Source organism: Ambystoma mexicanum, chromosome 1p (genome assembly GCF_040938575.1).
Source record: "Ambystoma mexicanum isolate Mex_15411 chromosome 1p, UKY_AmexF1_1, whole genome shotgun sequence".
Classification (NCBI taxonomy): Eukaryota; Metazoa; Chordata; class Amphibia; order Caudata; family Ambystomatidae; genus Ambystoma; species Ambystoma mexicanum.
Window position 1 is genome coordinate 1,521,825,228 of NC_090921.1, and position 19,366 is coordinate 1,521,844,593.

The following is a 19,366-nucleotide window of genomic DNA, read 5'->3' on the forward strand; positions in this document are numbered from 1 at the left end:
TCCCAATCCAAGCCTGAGACCCTTCCGATAGCAGAGATGTGATATCTCAATGCTTATACCAAACCTGAGACCCTTCCTATGGCATGAGATGTGATATCCAACTCCTTCCCATTCCAATCCTGAGACCCTTCCTATAGCCTGAGATGTGATATCTCAATGCCTCTAATACCAAACCTGAGATCCTTCCTCTAACATGAAATGTGATATCCAACTCCTTCACTTTCCAAACCTGAGAGCCTATCTATAGCATGAGATGTGATATCCAAGTCCTTCGCATTCCAATCCTTAGACCCTTCCTACAGCATGCAATATGATATCTCAATGATTCTAATAAAAAACCTGAGACCCGTCCTATAACATGAGACGGGATATCCAACTCCTTCCCATTCCAATCCTGAGACACTTCCGATAGCAGAGATGTGATATCTCAATGTTTATACCAAACCTGAGACCCTTCCTATAACATGAGATGTGATATCCAACTCCTTCCCGTTCCAAACCTGAGACCCTTCCTTTAGCATGAGATGTGATATCCAGCTCCTTCCCATTCCAATCCTGAGACACTTCCGATAGCATGAGATGTGATATCTCAATGCTTCTAATATCAAAACTGAGACCCTCCCTATAGCATGATATGTGATATCTAAGTCCTTCCCATTCCAATCCTGAGACCCTTCCTATAGCATGAGATGTGATATCTAAATACTTCTAATACCAAACCTGAGATCCTTCCGATAACATGAGATGTGATATCTCAATACTTCTAATACCAAACCTGAGATCCATCCTATAACATGAGATGTGATATCCAAATCCTTCCCCTTCCAAACCTGAGACCCTCCCTTTAGCATGAGATGTGATATCCAACTCCTTCCCATTCCAATCCTGAGACCCTTCTGATAGCATAAGATATGATATCTCAATGCTTCTATACCAAACCTGAGATCCTTCCGATAGCATGAGATGTGATATCTCAATACTTCTAATACCAAACCTGAGATCCTTCCTATAACATGAGATGTGATATCCAAATCCTTATCTTCCAAACCTGAGACCCTCCTTTTACCATGAGATGTGATATCCAACTGCTTCCCATTCCAATCCTGAGACCCTTCCTATAGCATGAGATGTGATATCTCAATGCTTCTAATACCAAACCTGAGATCCTTCCTCTAACATGAAATGTGATATCCAACTCCTTCCCTTTCCAAACCTAAGAGCCTATCTATAGCATGAGATGTGATATCCAAGTCCTTCACATTCCAACCCTTAGACCCTTCCTACAGCATGCAATATGATATCTCAATGATTCTAATAACAAACCTGAGACCCGTCCTATAACATGAGATGGGATATCCAACTCCTTCCCATTCCAATCCTGAGACACTTCCGATAGCAGAGATGTGATATCTCAATGCTTATACCAAACCTGAGACCCTTCCTATAACATGAGATGTGATATCCAAATCCTTCCCGTTCCAAACCTGAGACCCTTCCTTTAGCATGAGATGTGATATCCAGCTCCTTCCCATTCCAATCCTGAGACACTTCCGATAGCATGAGATGTGATATCTCAATGCTTCTAATATCAAAACTGAGACCCTCCCTATAGCATGATATGTGATATCTAAGTCCTTCCCATTCCAAACCTGAGACCCTCCCTATAGCATGAGATGTGATATCCAACTCCTTCCCATTCCAATCCTGAGACCCTTCCTATAGCATGAGATATGATATCTCAATACTTCTAATACCAAACGTGAGATCCTTCCGATAACATGAGATGTGATATCCAAATCCTTCCCCTTCCAAACCTGAGACCCTCCCTTTAGCATGAAATGTGATATCCAACTCCTTCCTATTCCAATCCTGAGACTCTTCTGATGGCATGAGATGTGATATCTCAATGCTTCTAATACCAAACCTGAGATCCTTCCGATAGCATGAGATGTGATATCTCAATGCTTCTAATACCAAACCTGAGATCCTTCCTATAACATGAGATGTGATATCCAAATCCTTCCCCTTCCAAACCTGAGACCCTCCCTTTAGCATGAGATGTGATATCTCAATGCCTCTAATACCAAACCTGAGATCCTTCCGATAGCATGAGATGTGATATCTCAATGCTTCTAATACCAAACCTGAGATCCTTCCTATAACATGAGATGTGATATCCAAATCCTTCCCATTCCATTCCTAAGACCCTTCTGATAGCATGAGATGTGATATCTCAATGCCTCTAATACCAAACCTGAGATCCTACCTCTAACATGAAATGAGATATCCAACTCTTTCCCCTTCCAAACCTGAGAGCCTTCCTATAGCATGAGATGTGATATCCAAGTCCTTCCCATTCCAATACTGAGACCCTTCCTATAGCTTGAGATGTGATATCCAACTCCTTCCCATTCCAATTCTGAGACCCTTCCTATAGCATGAGATGTGATATCTCAATGCTTATACCAAACCTGAGAGCCTACCTATAGCATGAGATGTGATATCCAAGTCCATCCCATTCCAATCCTTAGACCCTTCCTACAGCATGCGATGTGATATCTCAATGATTATAATACCAAACCAGAGACTCTTCCTATAACATGAGATGGGATATCCAACTCCTTCCCATTCCAATTCTGAGACCCTTCCTATACTATGAGACTTGATATCTCAATGCTTCTAATACCAAACCTGAGACCCGTAATATAACATTAGATGTGATATCCAAATCCTTCCCCTTCCAAACCTTAGACCCTTCCTTTATCATGAGATGTGATATCCAACTCCTTCCCATTCCAATCCTGAGACCCTTCCGATATCATGAGATGTGATATCTCAAAGCTTCTAATATCAAACTTGAGACCCTCCCTATAGCATGAGATGTGATATCCAAGTCCTTCCCATTCCAATCCTGAGACCCTTCCTATAGCATGAGATGTGATATCTCAATGCTTCTAATACAAAACCTGAGACCCTTCCTATAACATGAGATGGGAATATCCAACTCCTTCCCATTCCAATCTTGAGACCCTTCCGATAGCAGAGATGTGATATCTCAATGCTTATACCAAACCTGAGATCCTTCCTATAACATGAGATGTGATATCCAACTCCTTCCCATTCCAATCCTGAGACACTTCCTATAGCATGAGATGTGATATCTCACTGCTTATACCAAACCTGAGACCCTTCCCATAGCAGGAGATGTGATATCCAACTCCTTCCCATTCCAACCTGAGACACTTCCTATAGCATGAGAAGGGATATCCAACTCCTTCCCAATCCAAGCCTGAGACCCTTCCGATAGCAGAGATGTGATATCTCAATGCTTATACCAAACCTGAGACCCTTCCTATGGCATGAGATGTGATATCCAACTCCTTGCCATTCAAATCCTGAGACCCTTCCTATAGCATGAGAAGGGATATCCAACTCCTTCCCAATCCAATCCTGAGACCCTTCCGATAGCAGCGACGTGATATCTCAATGCTTCTACCAAACCTGAGACCCTTCCTTTAGCATGAGATGTGATATCCAAATCCTTCACATTCCAATCCTGAGACCCTTCCTATAGCATGAGATGTGATATCTCAATGCTTCTAATACCAAACCTGAGATCCTTCCTATAACATGAGATGTGATATCCAATTCCTTCCCATTCCAAACCTGAGACCCTTCCTATTGGATGAGATGTGATATCCAACTCCTTCCCATTCCAACCCTGAGACCCTTCCTATAGCATGAGATGTGATGTCTCAATGCGTCTAATACCAAACCTGAGATCCTTCCTATAACATGAGATGTGATATCCAACTCCTTCCATTCCAATCCTGAGACCCGTCCTATAGCATGAGATGTGATATCTCAATGCTTATACCAAACCTGAGACCCTTCCTATAGCATGAGATGTAATATCCAACTGCTTCCCACTCCAATCCTGAGACCCTTCCTATAGCATGAGATGTGATATCTCAATGCTTCTAATACCAAACCTGAGATCCTTCCTCTAACATGAAATGTGATATCCAACTCCTTCCCTTTCCAAACCTAAGAGCCTATCTATAGCATGAGATGTGATATCCAAGTCCTTCACATTCCAACCCTTAGACCCTTCCTATAGCATGAGATGTGATATCTCAATGATTCTAATAACAAACCTGAGACCCGTCCTATAACATGAGATGGGATATCCAACTCCTTCCCATTCCAATCCTGAGACACTTCCGATAGCAGAGATGTGATATCTCAATGCTTATACCAAACCTGAGACCCTTCCTATAACATGAGATGTGATATCCAAATCCTTCCCGTTCCAAACCTGAGACCCTTCCTTTAGCATGAGATGTGATATCCAGCTCCTTCCCATTCCAATCCTGAGACACTTCCGATAGCATGAGATGTGATATCTCAATGCTTCTAATATCAAAACTGAGACCCTCCCTATAGCATGATATGTGATATCCAAATCCTTCCCCTTCCAAACCTGAGACCCTCCCTTTAGCATGAAATGTGATATCCAACTCCTTCCTATTCCAATCCTGAGACTCTTCTGATAGCATGAGATGTGATATCTCAATGCTTCTAATACCAAACCTGAGATCCTTCCTATAACATGAGATGTGATATCCAAATCCTTCCCCTTCCAAACCTGAGACCCTCCCTTTAGCATGAAATGTGATATCCAACTCCTTCCTATTCCAATCCTGAGACTCTTCTGATAGCATGAGATGTGATATCTCAATGCTTCTAATACCAAACCTGAGATCCTTCCGATAGCATGAGATGTGATATCTCAATGCTTCTAATACCAAACCTGAGATCCTTCCTATAACATGAGATGTGATATCCAAATCCTTCCCCTTCCAAACCTGAGACCCTCCCTTTAGCATGAGATGTGATATCTAACTCCTTCCCATTCCATTCCTGAGACCCTTCTGATAGCATGAGATGTGATATCTCAATGCCTCTAATACCAAACCTGAGATCCTACCTCTAACATGAAATGAGATATCCAACTCTTTCCCCTTCCAAACCTGAGAGCCTTCCTATAGCATGAGATGTGATATCCAAGTCCTTCCCATTCCAATACTGAGACCCTTCCTATAGCTTGAGATGTGATATCCAACTCCTTCCCATTCCAATTCTGAGACCCTTCCTATAGCATGAGATGTGATATCTCAATGCTTATACCAAACCTGAGAGCCTACCTACAGCATGAGATGTGATATCCAAGTCCATCCCATTCCAATCCTTAGACCCTTCCTACAGCATGCGATGTGATATCTCAATGATTATAATACCAAACCAGAGACTCTTCCTATAACATGAGATGGGATATCCAACTCCTTCCCATTCCAATTCTGAGACCCTTCCTATACTATGAGACTTGATATCTCAATGCTTCTAATACCAAACCTGAGACCCGTAATATAACATGAGATGTGATATCCAAATCCTTCCCCTTCCAAACCTTAGACCCTTCCTTTATCATGAGATGTGATATCCAACTCCTTCCCATTCCAATCCTGAGACCCTTCCGATATCATGAGATGTGATATCTCAAAGCTTCTAATATCAAACTTGAGACCCTCCCTATAGCATGAGATGTGATATCCAAGTCCTTCCCATTCCAATCTTGAGACCCTTCCTATAGCATGAGATCTGATATCTCAATGCTTCTAATACCAAACCTGAGACCCTTCCTATAACATGAGATGGGAATATCCAACTCCTTCCCATTCCAATCTTGAGACCCTTCCGATAGCAGAGATGTGATATCTCAATGCTTATACCAAACCTGAGATCCTTCCTATAACATGAGATGTGATATCCAACTCCTTCCCATTCCAATCCTGAGACACTTCCTATAGCATGTGATGTGATATCTCACTGCTTATACCAAACCTGAGACCCTTCCCATAGCAGGAGATGTGATATCCAACTCCTTCCCATTCCAATCCTCAGACCCTTCCTATAGCATGAGATGTGATATCTCAATGCTTCTAATGTCAAACTTGAGACCCTACCTATAGCATGAGATGTGATATCCAAGTCCTTCCCATTCCAATCCTGAGACCCTTCCTATAGCATGAGATGTGATATCTCAATGCTTCTAATACCAAACCTGAGATCCTTCCTATAACATGAGATGTGATATCCAATTCCTTCCCATTCCAAACCTGAGACCCTTCCTATTGGATGAGATGTGATATCCAACTCCTTCCCATTCCAACCCTGAGACCCTTCCTATAGCATGAGATGTGATGTCTCAATGCGTCTAATACCAAACCTGAGATCCTTCCTATAACATGAGATGTGATATCCAACTCCTTCCATTCCAATCCTGAGACCCGTCCTATAGCATGAGATGTGATATCTCAATGCTTATACCAAACCTGAGACCCTTCCTATAGCATGAAATGTGATATCCAACTGCTTCCCATTCCAATCCTGAGACCCTTCCTATAGCATGAGATGTGATATCTCAATGCTTCTAATACCAAACCTGAGATCCTTCCTCTAACATGAAATGTGATATCCAACTCCTTCCCTTTCCAAACCTAAGAGCCTATCTATAGCATGAGATGTGATATCCAAGTCCTTCACATTCCAACCCTTAGACCCTTCCTACAGCATGCAATATGATATCTCAATGATTCTAATAACAAACCTGAGACCCGTCCTATAACATGAGATGGGATATCCAACTCCTTCCCATTCCAATCCTGAGACACTTCCGATAGCAGAGATGTGATATCTCAATGCTTATACCAAACCTGAGACCCTTCCTATAACATGAGATGTGATATCCAAATCCTTCCCGTTCCAAACCTGAGACCCTTCCTTTAGCATGAGATGTGATATCCAGCTCCTTCCCATTCCAATCCTGAGACACTTCCGATAGCATGAGATGTGATATCTCAATGCTTCTAATATCAAAACTGAGACCCTCCCTATAGCATGATATGTGATATCTAAGTCCTTCCCATTCCAATCCTGAGACCCTCCCTATAGCATGAGATGTGATATCCAACTCCTTCCCATTCCAATCCTGAGACCCTTCCTATAGCATGAGATATGATATCTCAATACTTCTAATACCAAACGTGAGATCCTTCCGATAACATGAGATGTGATATCCAAATCCTTCCCCTTCCAAACCTGAGACCCTCCCTTTAGCATGAAATGTGATATCCAACTCCTTCCTATTCCAATCCTGAGAATCTTCTGATAGCATGAGATGTGATATCTCAATGCTTCTAATACCAAACCTGAGATCCTTCCGATAGCATGAGATGTGATATCTCAATGCTTCTAATACCAAACCTGAGATCCTTCCTATAACATGAGATGTGATATCCAAATCCTTCCCCTTCCAAACCTGAGACCCTCCCTTTAGCATGAGATGTGATATCTAACTCCTTCCCATTCCATTCCTGAGACCCTTCTGATAGCATGAGATGTGATATCTCAATGCCTCTAATACCAAACCTGAGATCCTACCTCTAACATGAAATGAGATATCCAACTCTTTCCCCTTCCAAACCTGAGAGCCTTCCTATAGCATGAGATGTGATATCCAAGTCCTTCCCATTCCAATACTGAGACCCTTCCTATAGCTTGAGATGTGATATCCAACTCCTTCCCATTCCAATTCTGAGACCCTTCCTATAGCATGAGATGTGATATCTCAATGCTTATACCAAACCTGAGAGCCTACCTATAGCATGAGATGTGATATCCAAGTCCATCCCATTCCAATCCTTAGACCCTTCCTACAGCATGCGATGTGATATCTCAATGATTCTAATACCAAACCAGAGACTCTTCCTATAACATGAGATGGGATATCCAACTCCTTCCCATTCCAATTCTGAGACCCTTCCTATACTATGAGACTTGATATCTCAATGCTTCTAATACCAAACCTGAGACCCGTAATATAACATGAGATGTGATATCCAAATCCTTCCCCTTCCAAACCTTAGACCCTTCCTTTATCATGAGATGTGATATCCAACTCCTTCCCATTCCAATCCTGAGACCCTTCCGATATCATGAGATGTGATATCTCAAAGCTTCTAATATCAAACTTGAGACCCTCCCTATAGCATGAGATGTGATATCCAAGTCCTTCCCATTCCAATCCTGAGACCCTTCCTATAGCATGAGATGTGATATCTCAATGCTTCTAATACCAAACCTGAGACCCTTCCTATAACATGAGATGGGAATATCCAACTCCTTCCCATTCCAATCTTGAGACCCTTCCGATAGCAGAGATGTGATATCTCAATGCTTATACCAAACCTGAGATCCTTCCTATAACGAGATGTGATATCCAACTCCTTCCCATTCCAATCCTGAGACACTTCCTATAGCATGAGATGTGATATCTCACTGCTTATACCAAACCTGAGACCCTTCCCATAGCAGGAGATGTGATATCCAACTCCTTCCCATTCCAATCCTCAGACCCTTCCTATAGCATGAGATGTGATATCTCAATGCTTCTAATGTCAAACTTGAGACCCTACCTATAGCATGAGATGTGATATCCAAGTCCTTCCCATTCCAATCCTAAGACACTTCCTATAGCATGAGATGTGATATCTCAATGCTTCTAATACCAAACTTGAGACTCTTCCTATAACATGAGATGGGATATCCAACTCCTTCCAATTCCAATCCTGAGACCCTTTTGATAGCAGAGATGTGATATCTCAATGTTTATACCAAACCTGAGACCCTTCCTACGGCATGAGATGTCATATTCAACTCCTTCCCATTCCAATCCTGAGACCCTTCCTATAGCATGAGATTTGATATCCAACTCCTTCCCATTCCAATCCTGAGACCCTTCCTATAGCATGAGATGTGATGTCTCAATGCTTCTAATACCAAACCTCAGATCCTTCCTATAACATGAGATGTGATATCCAACTCCTTCCATTCCAATCCTGAGACCCTTCCTATAGCATGAGATGTGATATCTCAATGCTTATACCAAACCTGAAACCCTTCCTATAGCATGAGATGTGATATCCAACTCCTTCCCATTCCAATCCTGAGACCCTTCCTATAGCCTGAGATGTGATATCTCAATGCCTCTAATACCAAACCTGAGATCCTTCCTCTAACATGAAATGTGATATCCAACTCCTTCACTTTCCAAACCTGAGAGCCTATCTATAGCATGAGATGTGATATCCAAGTCCTTCGCATTCCAATCCTTAGACCCTTCCTACAGCATGCAATATGATATCTCAATGATTCTAATAAAAAACCTGAGACCCGTCCTATAACATGAGACGGGATATCCAACTCCTTCCCATTCCAATCCTGAGACACTTCCGATAGCAGAGATGTGATATCTCAATGTTTATACCAAACCTGAGACCCTTCCTATAACATGAGATGTGATATCCAACTCCTTCCCGTTCCAAACCTGAGACCCTTCCTTTAGCATGAGATGTGATATCCAGCTCCTTCCCATTCCAATCCTGAGACACTTCCGATAGCATGAGATGTGATATCTCAATGCTTCTAATATCAAAACTGAGACCCTCCCTATAGCATGATATGTGATATCTAAGTCCTTCCCATTCCAATCCTGAGACCCTTCCTATAGCATGAGATGTGATATCTAAATACTTCTAATACCAAACCTGAGATCCTTCCGATAACATGAGATGTGATATCTCAATACTTCTAATACCAAACCTGAGATCCATCCTATAACATGAGATGTGATATCCAAATCCTTCCCCTTCCAAACCTGAGACCCTCCCTTTAGCATGAGATGTGATATCCAACTCCTTCCCATTCCAATCCTGAGACCCTTCTGATAGCATAAGATATGATATCTCAATGCTTCTATACCAAACCTGAGATCCTTCCGATAGCATGAGATGTGATATCTCAATACTTCTAATACCAAACCTGAGATCCTTCCTATAACATGAGATGTGATATCCAAATCCTTATCTTCCAAACCTGAGACCCTCCTTTTACCATGAGATGTGATATCCAACTGCTTCCCATTCCAATCCTGAGACCCTTCCTATAGCATGAGATGTGATATCTCAATGCTTCTAATACCAAACCTGAGATCCTTCCTCTAACATGAAATGTGATATCCAACTCCTTCCCTTTCCAAACCTAAGAGCCTATCTATAGCATGAGATGTGATATCCAAGTCCTTCACATTCCAACCCTTAGACCCTTCCTACAGCATGCAATATGATATCTCAATGATTCTAATAACAAACCTGAGACCCGTCCTATAACATGAGATGGGATATCCAACTCCTTCCCATTCCAATCCTGAGACACTTCCGATAGCAGAGATGTGATATCTCAATGCTTATACCAAACCTGAGACCCTTCCTATAACATGAGATGTGATATCCAAATCCTTCCCGTTCCAAACCTGAGACCCTTCCTTTAGCATGAGATGTGATATCCAGCTCCTTCCCATTCCAATCCTGAGACACTTCCGATAGCATGAGATGTGATATCTCAATGCTTCTAATATCAAAACTGAGACCCTCCCTATAGCATGATATGTGATATCTAAGTCCTTCCCATTCCAAACCTGAGACCCTCCCTATAGCATGAGATGTGATATCCAACTCCTTCCCATTCCAATCCTGAGACCCTTCCTATAGCATGAGATATGATATCTCAATACTTCTAATACCAAACGTGAGATCCTTCCGATAACATGAGATGTGATATCCAAATCCTTCCCCTTCCAAACCTGAGACCCTCCCTTTAGCATGAAATGTGATATCCAACTCCTTCCTATTCCAATCCTGAGACTCTTCTGATGGCATGAGATGTGATATCTCAATGCTTCTAATACCAAACCTGAGATCCTTCCGATAGCATGAGATGTGATATCTCAATGCTTCTAATACCAAACCTGAGATCCTTCCTATAACATGAGATGTGATATCCAAATCCTTCCCCTTCCAAACCTGAGACCCTCCCTTTAGCATGAGATGTGATATCTCAATGCCTCTAATACCAAACCTGAGATCCTTCCGATAGCATGAGATGTGATATCTCAATGCTTCTAATACCAAACCTGAGATCCTTCCTATAACATGAGATGTGATATCCAAATCCTTCCCATTCCATTCCTAAGACCCTTCTGATAGCATGAGATGTGATATCTCAATGCCTCTAATACCAAACCTGAGATCCTACCTCTAACATGAAATGAGATATCCAACTCTTTCCCCTTCCAAACCTGAGAGCCTTCCTATAGCATGAGATGTGATATCCAAGTCCTTCCCATTCCAATACTGAGACCCTTCCTATAGCTTGAGATGTGATATCCAACTCCTTCCCATTCCAATTCTGAGACCCTTCCTATAGCATGAGATGTGATATCTCAATGCTTATACCAAACCTGAGAGCCTACCTATAGCATGAGATGTGATATCCAAGTCCATCCCATTCCAATCCTTAGACCCTTCCTACAGCATGCGATGTGATATCTCAATGATTATAATACCAAACCAGAGACTCTTCCTATAACATGAGATGGGATATCCAACTCCTTCCCATTCCAATTCTGAGACCCTTCCTATACTATGAGACTTGATATCTCAATGCTTCTAATACCAAACCTGAGACCCGTAATATAACATGAGATGTGATATCCAAATCCTTCCCCTTCCAAACCTTAGACCCTTCCTTTATCATGAGATGTGATATCCAACTCCTTCCCATTCCAATCCTGAGACCCTTCCGATATCATGAGATGTGATATCTCAAAGCTTCTAATATCAAACTTGAGACCCTCCCTATAGCATGAGATGTGATATCCAAGTCCTTCCCATTCCAATCCTGAGACCCTTCCTATAGCATGAGATGTGATATCTCAATGCTTCTAATACAAAACCTGAGACCCTTCCTATAACATGAGATGGGAATATCCAACTCCTTCCCATTCCAATCTTGAGACCCTTCCGATAGCAGAGATGTGATATCTCAATGCTTATACCAAACCTGAGATCCTTCCTATAACATGAGATGTGATATCCAACTCCTACCCATTCCAATCCTGAGACACTTCCTATAGCATGAGATGTGATATCTCACTGCTTATACCAAACCTGAGACCCTTCCCATAGCAGGAGATGTGATATCCAACTCCTTCCCATTCCAACCTGAGACACTTCCTATAGCATGAGAAGGGATATCCAACTCCTTCCCAATCCAAGCCTGAGACCCTTCCGATAGCAGAGATGTGATATCTCAATGCTTATACCAAACCTGAGACCCTTCCTATGGCATGAGATGTGATATCCAACTCCTTGCCATTCAAATCCTGAGACCCTTCCTATAGCATGAGAAGGGATATCCAACTCCTTCCCAATCCAATCCTGAGACCCTTCCGATAGCAGCGACGTGATATCTCAATGCTTCTACCAAACCTGAGACCCTTCCTTTAGCATGAGATGTGATATCCAAATCCTTCACATTCCAATCCTGAGACCCTTCCTATAGCATGAGATGTGATATCTCAATGCTTCTAATACCAAACCTGAGATCCTTCCTATAACATGAGATGTGATATCCAATTCCTTCCCATTCCAAACCTGAGACCCTTCCTATTGGATGAGATGTGATATCCAACTCCTTCCCATTCCAACCCTGAGACCCTTCCTATAGCATGAGATGTGATGTCTCAATGCGTCTAATACCAAACCTGAGATCCTTCCTATAACATGAGATGTGATATCCAACTCCTTCCATTCCAATCCTGAGACCCGTCCTATAGCATGAGATGTGATATCTCAATGCTTATACCAAACCTGAGACCCTTCCTATAGCATGAGATGTAATATCCAACTGCTTCCCACTCCAATCCTGAGACCCTTCCTATAGCATGAGATGTGATATCTCAATGCTTCTAATACCAAACCTGAGATCCTTCCTCTAACATGAAATGTGATATCCAACTCCTTCCCTTTCCAAACCTAAGAGCCTATCTATAGCATGAGATGTGATATCCAAGTCCTTCACATTCCAACCCTTAGACCCTTCCTATAGCATGAGATGTGATATCTCAATGATTCTAATAACAAACCTGAGACCCGTCCTATAACATGAGATGGGATATCCAACTCCTTCCCATTCCAATCCTGAGACACTTCCGATAGCAGAGATGTGATATCTCAATGCTTATACCAAACCTGAGACCCTTCCTATAACATGAGATGTGATATCCAAATCCTTCCCGTTCCAAACCTGAGACCCTTCCTTTAGCATGAGATGTGATATCCAGCTCCTTCCCATTCCAATCCTGAGACACTTCCGATAGCATGAGATGTGATATCTCAATGCTTCTAATATCAAAACTGAGACCCTCCCTATAGCATGATATGTGATATCCAAATCCTTCCCCTTCCAAACCTGAGACCCTCCCTTTAGCATGAAATGTGATATCCAACTCCTTCCTATTCCAATCCTGAGACTCTTCTGATAGCATGAGATGTGATATCTCAATGCTTCTAATACCAAACCTGAGATCCTTCCTATAACATGAGATGTGATATCCAAATCCTTCCCCTTCCAAACCTGAGACCCTCCCTTTAGCATGAAATGTGATATCCAACTCCTTCCTATTCCAATCCTGAGACTCTTCTGATAGCATGAGATGTGATATCTCAATGCTTCTAATACCAAACCTGAGATCCTTCCGATAGCATGAGATGTGATATCTCAATGCTTCTAATACCAAACCTGAGATCCTTCCTATAACATGAGATGTGATATCCAAATCCTTCCCCTTCCAAACCTGAGACCCTCCCTTTAGCATGAGATGTGATATCTAACTCCTTCCCATTCCATTCCTGAGACCCTTCTGATAGCATGAAATGTGATATCTCAATGCCTCTAATACCAAACCTGAGATCCTACCTCTAACATGAAATGAGATATCCAACTCTTTCCCCTTCCAAACCTGAGAGCCTTCCTATAGCATGAGATGTGATATCCAAGTCCTTCCCATTCCAATACTGAGACCCTTCCTATAGCTTGAGATGTGATATCCAACTCCTTCCCATTCCAATTCTGAGACCCTTCCTATAGCATGAGATGTGATATCTCAATGCTTATACCAAACCTGAGAGCCTACCTACAGCATGAGATGTGATATCCAAGTCCATCCCATTCCAATCCTTAGACCCTTCCTACAGCATGCGATGTGATATCTCAATGATTATAATACCAAACCAGAGACTCTTCCTATAACATGAGATGGGATATCCAACTCCTTCCCATTCCAATTCTGAGACCCTTCCTATACTATGAGACTTGATATCTCAATGCTTCTAATACCAAACCTGAGACCCGTAATATAACATGAGATGTGATATCCAAATCCTTCCCCTTCCAAACCTTAGACCCTTCCTTTATCATGAGATGTGATATCCAACTCCTTCCCATTCCAATCCTGAGACCCTTCCGATATCATGAGATGTGATATCTCAAAGCTTCTAATATCAAACTTGAGACCCTCCCTATAGCATGAGATGTGATATCCAAGTCCTTCCCATTCCAATCTTGAGACCCTTCCTATAGCATGAGATCTGATATCTCAATGCTTCTAATACCAAACCTGAGACCCTTCCTATAACATGAGATGGGAATATCCAACTCCTTCCCATTCCAATCTTGAGACCCTTCCGATAGCAGAGATGTGATATCTCAATGCTTATACCAAACCTGAGATCCTTCCTATAACATGAGATGTGATATCCAACTCCTTCCCATTCCAATCCTGAGACACTTCCTATAGCATGTGATGTGATATCTCACTGCTTATACCAAACCTGAGACCCTTCCCATAGCAGGAGATGTGATATCCAACTCCTTCCCATTCCAATCCTCAGACCCTTCCTATAGCATGAGATGTGATATCTCAATGCTTCTAATGTCAAACTTGAGACCCTACCTATAGCATGAGATGTGATATCCAAGTCCTTCCCATTCCAATCCTGAGACCCTTCCTATAGCATGAGATGTGATATCTCAATGCTTCTAATACCAAACCTGAGATCCTTCCTATAACATGAGATGTGATATCCAATTCCTTCCCATTCCAAACCTGAGACCCTTCCTATTGGATGAGATGTGATATCCAACTCCTTCCCATTCCAACCCTGAGACCCTTCCTATAGCATGAGATGTGATGTCTCAATGCGTCTAATACCAAACCTGAGATCCTTCCTATAACATGAGATGTGATATCCAACTCCTTCCATTCCAATCCTGAGACCCGTCCTATAGCATGAGATGTGATATCTCAATGCTTATACCAAACCTGAGACCCTTCCTATAGCATGAAATGTGATATCCAACTGCTTCCCATTCCAATCCTGAGACCCTTCCTATAGCATGAGATGTGATATCTCAATGCTTCTAATACCAAACCTGAGATCCTTCCTCTAACATGAAATGTGATATCCAACTCCTTCCCTTTCCAAACCTAAGAGCCTATCTATAGCATGAGATGTGATATCCAAGTCCTTCACATTCCAACCCTTAGACCCTTCCTACAGCATGCAATATGATATCTCAATGATTCTAATAACAAACCTGAGACCCGTCCTATAACATGAGATGGGATATCCAACTCCTTCCCATTCCAATCCTGAGACACTTCCGATAGCAGAGATGTGATATCTCAATGCTTATACCAAACCTGAGACCCTTCCTATAACATGAGATGTGATATCCAAATCCTTCCCGTTCCAAACCTGAGACCCTTCCTTTAGCATGAGATGTGATATCCAGCTCCTTCCCATTCCAATCCTGAGACACTTCCGATAGCATGAGATGTGATATCTCAATGCTTCTAATATCAAAACTGAGACCCTCCCTATAGCATGATATGTGATATCTAAGTCCTTCCCATTCCAATCCTGAGACCCTCCCTATAGCATGAGATGTGATATCCAACTCCTTCCCATTCCAATCCTGAGACCCTTCCTATAGCATGAGATATGATATCTCAATACTTCTAATACCAAACGTGAGATCCTTCCGATAACATGAGATGTGATATCCAAATCCTTCCCCTTCCAAACCTGAGACCCTCCCTTTAGCATGAAATGTGATATCCAACTCCTTCCTATTCCAATCCTGAGAATCTTCTGATAGCATGAGATGTGATATCTCAATGCTTCTAATACCAAACCTGAGATCCTTCCGATAGCATGAGATGTGATATCTCAATGCTTCTAATACCAAACCTGAGATCCTTCCTATAACATGAGATGTGATATCCAAATCCTTCCCCTTCCAAACCTGAGACCCTCCCTTTAGCATGAGATGTGATATCTAACTCCTTCCCATTCCATTCCTGAGACCCTTCTGATAGCATGAGATGTGATATCTCAATGCCTCTAATACCAAACCTGAGATCCTACCTCTAACATGAAATGAGATATCCAACTCTTTCCCCTTCCAAACCTGAGAGCCTTCCTATAGCATGAGATGTGATATCCAAGTCCTTCCCATTCCAATACTGAGACCCTTCCTATAGCTTGAGATGTGATATCCAACTCCTTCCCATTCCAATTCTGAGACCCTTCCTATAGCATGAGATGTGATATCTCAATGCTTATACCAAACCTGAGAGCCTACCTATAGCATGAGATGTGATATCCAAGTCCATCCCATTCCAATCCTTAGACCCTTCCTACAGCATGCGATGTGATATCTCAATGATTCTAATACCAAACCAGAGACTCTTCCTATAACATGAGATGGGATATCCAACTCCTTCCCATTCCAATTCTGAGACCCTTCCTATACTATGAGACTTGATATCTCAATGCTTCTAATACCAAACCTGAGACCCGTAATATAACATGAGATGTGATATCCAAATCCTTCCCCTTCCAAACCTTAGACCCTTCCTTTATCATGAGATGTGATATCCAACTCCTTCCCATTCCAATCCTGAGACCCTTCCGATATCATGAGATGTGATATCTCAAAGCTTCTAATATCAAACTTGAGACCCTCCCTATAGCATGAGATGTGATATCCAAGTCCTTCCCATTCCAATCCTGAGACCCTTCCTATAGCATGAGATGTGATATCTCAATGCTTCTAATACCAAACCTGAGACCCTTCCTATAACATGAGATGGGAATATCCAACTCCTTCCCATTCCAATCTTGAGACCCTTCCGATAGCAGAGATGTGATATCTCAATGCTTATACCAAACCTGAGATCCTTCCTATAACGAGATGTGATATCCAACTCCTTCCCATTCCAATCCTGAGACACTTCCTATAGCATGAGATGTGATATCTCACTGCTTATACCAAACCTGAGACCCTTCCCATAGCAGGAGATGTGATATCCAACTCCTTCCCATTCCAATCCTCAGACCCTTCCTATAGCATGAGATGTGATATCTCAATGCTTCTAATGTCAAACTTGAGACCCTACCTATAGCATGAGATGTGATATCCAAGTCCTTCCCATTCCAATCCTAAGACACTTCCTATAGCATGAGATGTGATATCTCAATGCTTCTAATACCAAACTTGAGACTCTTCCTATAACATGAGATGGGATATCCAACTCCTTCCCATTCCAATCCTGAGACCCTTTTGATAGCAGAGATGTGATATCTCAATGTTTATACCAAACCTGAGACCCTTCCTACGGCATGAGATGTCATATTCAACTCCTTCCCATTCCAATCCTGAGACCCTTCCTATAGCATGAGATTTGATATCCAACTCCTTCCCATTCCAATCCTGAGACCCTTCCTATAGCATGAGATGTGATGTCTCAATGCTTCTAATACCAAACCTGAGATCCTTCCTATAACATGAGATGTGATATCCAACTCCTTCCATTCCAATCCTGAGACCCTTCCCATAGCATGAGATGTGATATCTCAATGCTTATACCAAACCTGAGACCCTTCCTATAGCATGAGATGTGATATCCAACTCCTTCCCATTCCAATCCTGAGACCCTTCCTATAGCATGAGATGTGATATCTCAATGCTTCTAATACCAAACCTGAGATCCTTCCTCTAACATGAAATGTGAGATCCAACTCCTTCCCTTTCCAAACCTAAGAGCCTATCTATAGCATGAGATGTGATATCCAAGTCCTTCACATTCCAACCCTTAGACCCTTCCTACAGCATGCAATATGATATCTCAATGATTCCAATAACAAACCTGAGACCCGTCCTATAACATGAGATGGGATATCCAACTCCTTCCCATTCCAATCCTGAGACACTTCCGATAGCAGAGATGTGATATCTCAATGTTTATACCAAACCTGAGACCCTTCCTATAACATGAGATGTGATATCCAACTCCTTCCCGTTCCAAACCTGAGACCCTTCCTTTAGCATGAGATGTGATATCCAGCTCCTTCCCATTCCAATCCTGAGACACTTCCGATAGCATGAGATGTGATATCTCAATGCTTCTAATATCAAAACTGAGACCCTCCCTATAGCATATGTGATATCTAAGTCCTTCCCATTCCAATCCTGAGACCCTTCCTATAGCATGAGATGTGATATCTCAATGCTTCTACCAAACCTGAGACCCTTCCTTTAGCATGAGATGTGATATCCAACTCCTTCCCATTCCAATCCTGAGACCCTTCCTATAGCATGAGATGTGATATCTCAATACTTCTAATACCAAACCTGAGATCCTTCCGATAACATGAGATGTGATATCTCAATACTTCTAATACCAAACCTGAGATCCATCCTATAACATGAGATGTGATATCCAACTCCTTCCCTTTCCAAACCTGAGAGCCGTTCTATAGCATGAGATGTGATATCCAGGTCCTTCCCATTCCAATCCTTAGACCCTTCCTACAGCATGCAATATGATATCTCAATGCTTGTACCAAACCTGAGAACCTTCCTATGGCCTGAGATGTCATGGCCTGAGATGTCATATACAACTCCTTCCCATTCCAATCCTGAGACCCTTCCTTTAGCATGAGATGTGATATCTCAATGCTTATTCCAAATCTGAGACCCTTCCTATAGCATGAGATGTGATATCCAATTCCTTCCCATTCCAATCCTGAGACCCTCCCTATAGCATGAGATGTGATATCTCAATGCTTATACCAAACCTGAGAGCCTACCTATAACATGAGATGTGATATCCAAGTCCATCCCATTCCAATCCTTAGACCCTTCCTACAGCATGCGATGTGATATCTCAATGATTCTAATACCAAACCAGAGACTCTTCCTATAACATGAGATGGGATATCCAACTCCTTCCCATTCCAATCCTGAGCGGCTTCCGATAGCAGAGATGTGATATCTC